Below are 7,099 nucleotides of genomic sequence, written 5' to 3'. Positions count from 1 at the left end.
CAGTGTTTGAGTTATGCAAACTGCCAGTTTGATGCTGGCTGGAGCTCTTGCCAGGGCTTAAAAGGACTTGGAAGTTTCTGGCTGCTGATGCCTTTCAGGACGTCATGTTCAGAAGCTTTGTAATAATGTTATGTTTGTCCTCTGTCTTTGAGATGTGTCACAACAGCAATTCATTTGTTTATGTATAAATAATTGGGATTCGGGTTTAATACTACAACAAACTACTGTTTTGTAGGGCTACATATGTCATTTTAATTTTTATGTCTATTTCAAAAACGGCTCATTTTGCTTATTTTGAAATCTTCACTTGGTTCTCTTACCTTAAACCTTAATATCGGAACGAAGAACAAACAAATAGAAGGGTTTCCCACTGTGTGTGAATCTCTGTTTCAAAGCATTCAATACTTCACATGAAATGCCCACAGCATGAGACTAGTGGTGGGGACTGTGACGTGCTGTTGTCGCAGTTATGCAGCTCCTTCCAAATGAAGATTGGCTTTAACAGTGGCACCGTGACACTGATTCATAGTTAAAAGAGTATTTGGCTCAGATCTTTCGTTGGAACAAACTGCTTGTGTCAGAGCCGCTGATGGCCAAGTTAAACCAAGACACGGGATAATGCCTGAATGGATCTCTCAGCATCTTTTCTGTTCGAAGGTCATGCTGACCTGTGCAGAAAATGCTGTTTTGAACGCCTTTTTTAAAACGTTGTCACTTTGGCTCAAAGTCCGTAATTTCTTATCTGTTGTGGAGGAGGGGGTGGGTGTGTGTTGGAGGTTATTGAGAGTTCATGAAGTAGACGGATATTACTTGTGGTAGCAATTACACACCCTGACCCAAACAATCCAGTTCATGAAACGCACGTCAAAGATGTCATTGCTTTGTTGTAATATACTTTATTTTCTCTGTGTTTTTTCATTTAGTAGTACCCTGCACATAGCACAATAAAATGTACTCAGCGCAAACAAGTTCAGTGAAGTTCCTAGTCAGCTTCTAAAAGAACCTCAATGGATAAACACATAATTCAACCAAAAAAATCTATCAATCAATGAAGAGGGATCGTTTTCAAATAACCTGAGGCTCGAGCCTGGAGGCTACTTCTGTTGTAGATTATTTAGAGAGGGAAAACTCTTGAAGGTGAATTGCTTTCTATGTTGCACAAGTAAGAGAGTTGCACCGTCCCTTCACATATAGTCTCTGTCTCCATTGTTTCTAGGCTTAACAGCACAAATGCTCTATTTATGACTGAACGTGCACTCTGACAGGACCCAGACCCCGAGGGGTGATAATGAGCACGCATCTGGCCATATCTAATTCCCAGAAGTTGAACTCACATTCAGCAGGGTGAATTCTTTTGCGCTACACTCTTCGGGTTGCTAACGACTACTTCCAAAAGCCCTTAAATGATGTGTGAAATCAGCAATCTTACAGGGCACCAAATGGAGCAAAACACTACTAAAACACTTTTACTTTTCTAATCCCCTACAAACTTTACACCACTACAGTCCTTCGCCAGGGGTCCTAACACACCAAACAGCCCTCAAAAACAATGCAAGAACAATTCCTCACAGGCATTTATATCCAATCAAGCGGCCCTGGTTGCCTCATCATCCTTATAGCCCCTTACTCTGGTCAAAGTCACTGGGTCAGATTAATGAAGAGGTGGTTGTGGGTGTTGACACGCTCGTAGCTGATGGTAATTGCTGCTTGACCTGATGGAGGCAGGAACCTCTGCTGAGGCAGGCTGCTGTTGTTTATAGTTGAAGTCCTTGAGAAAGGGTTGAACCCTGAGGAGGAAAGCTACGTTTTTATCAACACATTGTTTGAAACATTTATAGCTTCCATCAGATTACTAATGAATTCAGCCTCACCTTGACTCTCTTGGATTTTTACTGTAATTTTGGTTGTTTTGTTCGCTCTTTTCCAGTAGATGGCAGAATGGAGCAAGGGCCAGCTTGACACTGGCAGACTTGAACACTAAACTGGAGTGGAGAGGCATCTGTGAGTTCATTCCTAAAGGGTTGGCTTGGGTGTTGCTGTGAAAAAATAGACGACAAAGTGAACTATCCATCCAAACCCGCATAATCTGAAGCAACTGAGAGGAAATATGCCAAGCAAACAAATCAATGTTATGGATTGTTATGCCGAAACAAACTGTGATGTGAGACCTTAACATCGTGCATCACTCATGCAGCCACAGGTCTGTGGGTGATTGCGAGGTGTTTAGTTGCTATGGCATTCCTACTTCTTATTCTTTGCAGTCCTCCGTACTGCAGTCTCATAGCATGTAACATAAAGTATACGCAGCGCTGTGAATTTGTCACCTTCCATTTATAATCCACCCACGCTAAACAGTCACCTGCCACACAGCTGCCAGATATTAGGTGCTATAATTTAACACACATGTCGAGAATAATGTTTAGCCAAGCAAGTGTTATCTCAAGTGATGGCTGAGGGTTGTGTGTGTTATTTTCTCCCATTCAGTGTAAATAATTAGCAGTAAGAGGTCCAATTATGGGGCTTTTTTTAGTGGGTTCTCTGTGGACTCATTTAGGATGGAAATTGCTTCCGTTTTTAGCTTGTTGATGCAAATGTCGTCCCTTGTGAGTGACCAGCTGGCTCCGAGCCTAATCAGCCTCTTAAAATATTGTTTGTACTCAGTCGCACTCTCATAGGTAGTAAACAGATCAGTTGCCCAAGCGCTGTTCTGCACACAGACTCTGTTCATTTCAAAAGTTTTCTGACACATTCTAAGGGCAAGCACTCAGCTGGCTATAGTGCAGTCCTTCATGACACACACACACACACACACACACACACACACACACACACACACACACACACACACACACACACACACAGAATGACATTCAAATGGCAGTGTTCAGTGCCATGCACACACACACACACACACACACACATACAGAATGACATTCAAATAGCAGTGTTCAGTGCCATGCGCACACACACACACACACACACACACACACACACACACACACACATACAGAATTACATACAAATGACAGTGTACAGTGCCATGCACACACACACACACACACACACACACACATACAGAAAGAAAAACTAATGACAGCGTACAGTGCCATGCACACGCACACACACACGCACACACACACACAGACACACACACAGACACATACAGAATGACAGAATGGCAGTGTACAGTGCCATGCACACACACACATGAAATCCAGAGAACGTCTTTTCTTCTAAACATTATACATGTACAAAATATCACTAGGATACATGCTGGTCCTTAAAAATTCACTAAAAAAAAACAGTATGCAGGATTTTTAAGCAACTAATGTTGATATCATCTTCAGATTAATTTTGATTGTATATGGTCATGTGAAAGACCGTAAAACAGACTTGTTCTTCCCAGCATGCACTACCCTGCGAAAATGTAAGAAAAGATTTTACAGCACGACATTGCCTCTATCACCAAAAGACATCAGTCAGCTTACTAGCAAGCTTTTATAGGTTTTGGCATTTGCAAGGTTTTTGTATGTGTACTTAGCCTATTAGTGTTTGTATGCATACTTAGCCCATTAATGTTTGACCAAAACTCCTTACTGCTGCTTTAAATGGTTTCTGTATCACTGACAATGGTAGAGGCCTGTGTGACATTCTCCAGAAACTTTGTTGTACCTCGGCGGACTAATTAAGAGTTATCCTCACTCCATCTGGACCTTGTTCCAGCAATTAAATCTCCGCCATCGCCGATTCCACAGGCGTGGTAATGAGGGCAAGGCCTTTGCAGTCTGTCGCCCCGCCGCATGTCATGGCATCCATTTACAGAAGGAGGGGGGGGACCTCGGTCGGGTCCGAGCCGACAGCTAATCGTCACGCAGGTTAATCGCTGTGGCGCTAAAAGCCGAAGCGAGTGTGCTAAGTACTGTACGTGCTCCGGAGCAGAAATGCCAGCCGCACTGAAGCGATCCATCTCAGCCAGGCACCATTACAAACATCCGGGGTTAGCCGACAGACGGAAACAGACGCGTCAGACGACCTCGGAGAACACCAGCGGGGCTCCACTTTGAACCGAGTTTGAACCCGAGGCCTGGAGAGAGAGAGACCGCCCCCCATCCTCCCCCATACGCACCCCCTCCCCGACACCCCAAATCCCAGTTTCCCTGCTCGGGGAAGATCAGGCTGTTGTGGAGCCTCTTGGGTGACTGTATTGTAATAGGCTTATTATGCTCAGCGAGGGCTCTGATTTATCCTCCCAACTTTAAAGAGCTCATCAGACCACACGACTGGAGCGAAATCTCATTAAATTTCAGGCACTATCATAACCTATGGCTGCTGGGCTACTTGCTGTTATATTACGTAAGGTGTCGGTAGGTCTATCTTTGCATGTAAGAGCCTTGGTAATGGGGAAAGACACAGGGTTTTTAGTTACAACAGCTATTATGTATTTGTTGAGGTGTTAAAGTAACATTTTATTCAATCTAAAGAACAGAAACAAGATCTACCACAGTTAATACACCCCCAACACTGTGATCACATGACCTTGACAGTAAACTTGGATTGTCCAGTCCAGTATTTTCATTGGAGTATTTCAACCACAATGAATCTGCATCCCTCTTCTGCCCTGCTGTCCTTCACAAAGCTCCCAATCCTGGCTCCATGAGGGGCTCAGAGTGTTCAGTAACTGGGTTAGGGAACCTCTCTGCAACACAAAATGAAAGCACCCCCTCTCCCAACATGGCTCCACCAAAAAGATCCTCGAACTTGAAGGAAAAGATCCCACTTTCCCTCTTGTCAGCTGCACTTTCCCTGGCAACATTGCCATCTCCTTTTATGTTTATGTATGTTTCTAAAACTGGGCACGTCGCCTGCCAAGACCCCCACCGGGGCCCCCACCATGCACTCCCTAGGGTTACTGCACCCCAGGGGCTTGGCAAAATCCTTTTGCTGGTGTGCCACAGTGCGTGGCGTACTGATAAGCCGGCGTACCAGATACCAAAGCGGCGAAGTTAGTATGGATCGCAGGTGCTGCATACTAAACACTTTCCTCATGTCTTTAACATCAGAGCCCTTTCCTGAGTGCACGCTAATCAATATGCTCATCGACTCTTAGGTGGGAGCATGTGTGTGTGTGTGTGTGTGTGTGTGTGTGTGTGTGTGTGTGTGTGTGGAGTAGAGTGTTATTTATTTAGAGAACCGTGAAGTTAGATCATTTTCCTTACCAGGGAAAGCAGTAGAATCTACGTTGTGCACGTCTGTGTGTGTGTGTGTGTGTGTGTGCTGCATATTTAGGAATTGAAAGCACACACTGATGTTGTGAAGGCACACGGTCAACAGGCAACAGATGCTGGCAGCTCATGAAGGTAATGATGCGCTCTTTTGATTTTGAGGATGGTGCCGCTGATTTATTTTTGCGAAGAGGGGAAAAGAGAGAGAGAGAGAGAGAGAGAGAGAAAGAAAGAGAAAGAAAGAACTGCTGGGGGAATTCTCATTGAGGAGAACTCGCCTAGCAATTGTTTTTAGCGCAAAGGTCTGTGCCCAAGGCGAGCTCCATTGATCTGCAGGAGAACAGAGAGAGACAGGGAGACAGTGAAAGAGAGAGAGACATGAGGAGAGAGAAAGATGGGGAGACAGTGAAAGAGAGAGAGACAGAGAGACACGAGGTGAGAGAGACGGGAAACAGTGAAAGAGAGAGAGAGAGAGACGCAAAGAAAGCTTCTGCTCAGACACTCTGTGCAAACAAGCCTCATTATATATGAAGTGTGGGTGCAGTGGGATTTGCAAGGAATAATATCTGGCCATGCCATACACACACATAAAGCAGCAATATACACACACACACACACACACATACACACACACACAATATAATATCTGGAGTGGGTTCGGCCATGCCATATACACACATAGAGCAGCAAGCTGTGCTGTTTTCTTGGCCTAGCCCCGCCTGTGTTTTCTTGGGAAGCGTAGCAGCAATGCCCTGCAGCACGTCACTGTTTACTCACGCTAAGGGCAATAAAATATTTGGCACGTCTCGAGCTCTGATCCTCTGCATCCCTCTCCTCCTAAAACATAATGCTCTATTTACACTGGTTCCCTGACTGATTCATGGACTCCATAAATAAGGGAAGAAAATGCTGTGTGTCAGTGGATCCCAGTGATCTCAGATCTCAGAGGTATGGCATGGTGAGGGGGTAATATATTGAGAGGGCCAAGCTATGGACCAGGACTCTGACATGTCAGACAGTATAAATGTTTGAGATTTAGACCGTAGAGGTTGAAATTGTTCAAGGGGCGCATCATTTCTAGCTATGCGCAGGGCGGTTCTGCTTCATTTTCAAGAGTTACAGTATCACATCAGCTCATGACTATCGTTACGACCTGGAAAAGAAGGGGAGGTCCAGCAGTGAGAGAGATTGTTAGGGTATGTTTGCTATAAGCTGAGACCTTACCCAGGTAGTAACATAGACCTAACAAAGCACACAAAAAGCCTGATGACCAACCTGCACACTGGCCCGATGTGGAAGTGAGACCTACCGTGTGTGGGTGCTGTGTGTGTGTGTAAGTGTGTGTGTGTGTAAGTGTGTGTGTGTGTGTGTGTGTGTGTGTGTGTGTGTGTGTGTGTGTGTGTCAGCTGAACAGATGGCCAATGAGAGGTCACATACCTGTCGCTCCCACTGCCCGGTGTCTCACTCTCTCCCAATGTGAAGTAGCCCACGACCTGCTCAAGCGTCTGGTTCTCTGATCTTCAGTTCTTCTCTCTTTTCTTTTTGGGCGGTGATGATCCAAATGAGCTAAAACAAAATATGGCGTTCCAAGTTCGCCTGGCTCACACGGCAAACGCACATGAGAGAAGTCAGGTCGCTGCGCCTTCAGAAGGCCTAAACTAATTGTGAGTCCTGAAGGTGAGGACAGCTGTTATTTTAACCAATTAGCAACAGGAAGTGACCTCACTCAAACCCGCCTGTGAGGTAGTGCTGTCCCTACCATGTGGCCTAATCCATCCTAACACTGTACTTCAAGACGTGGGTTATATCACACGCACATCCTCCAACCAACTGTTTCAGGTATTTTAACAACAAGGGACTAAACACTAACAAGGAAT

At 45.0% G+C, this 7,099-nt stretch overlaps 1 long non-coding RNA gene across 1 annotated transcript; it reads right to left on the bottom strand.

Annotated features, from left to right (window-relative positions):
* Positions 1–884: 884 nt before the first annotated feature.
* Positions 885–6,870, bottom strand: LOC116224422. Its single transcript, XR_004165578.1, has 3 exons — positions 6,660–6,870; positions 1,872–2,036; positions 885–1,787 (listed from the first exon to the last, which is right to left on the bottom strand). It is a non-coding gene; the product is annotated as an uncharacterized LOC116224422 (long non-coding RNA).
* Positions 6,871–7,099: the final 229 nt, after the last annotated feature.

Source organism: Clupea harengus, chromosome 17 (genome assembly GCF_900700415.2).
Source record: "Clupea harengus chromosome 17, Ch_v2.0.2, whole genome shotgun sequence".
Classification (NCBI taxonomy): Eukaryota; Metazoa; Chordata; class Actinopteri; order Clupeiformes; family Clupeidae; genus Clupea; species Clupea harengus.
This window is presented reverse-complemented; position numbering and strand designations above follow the sequence as displayed.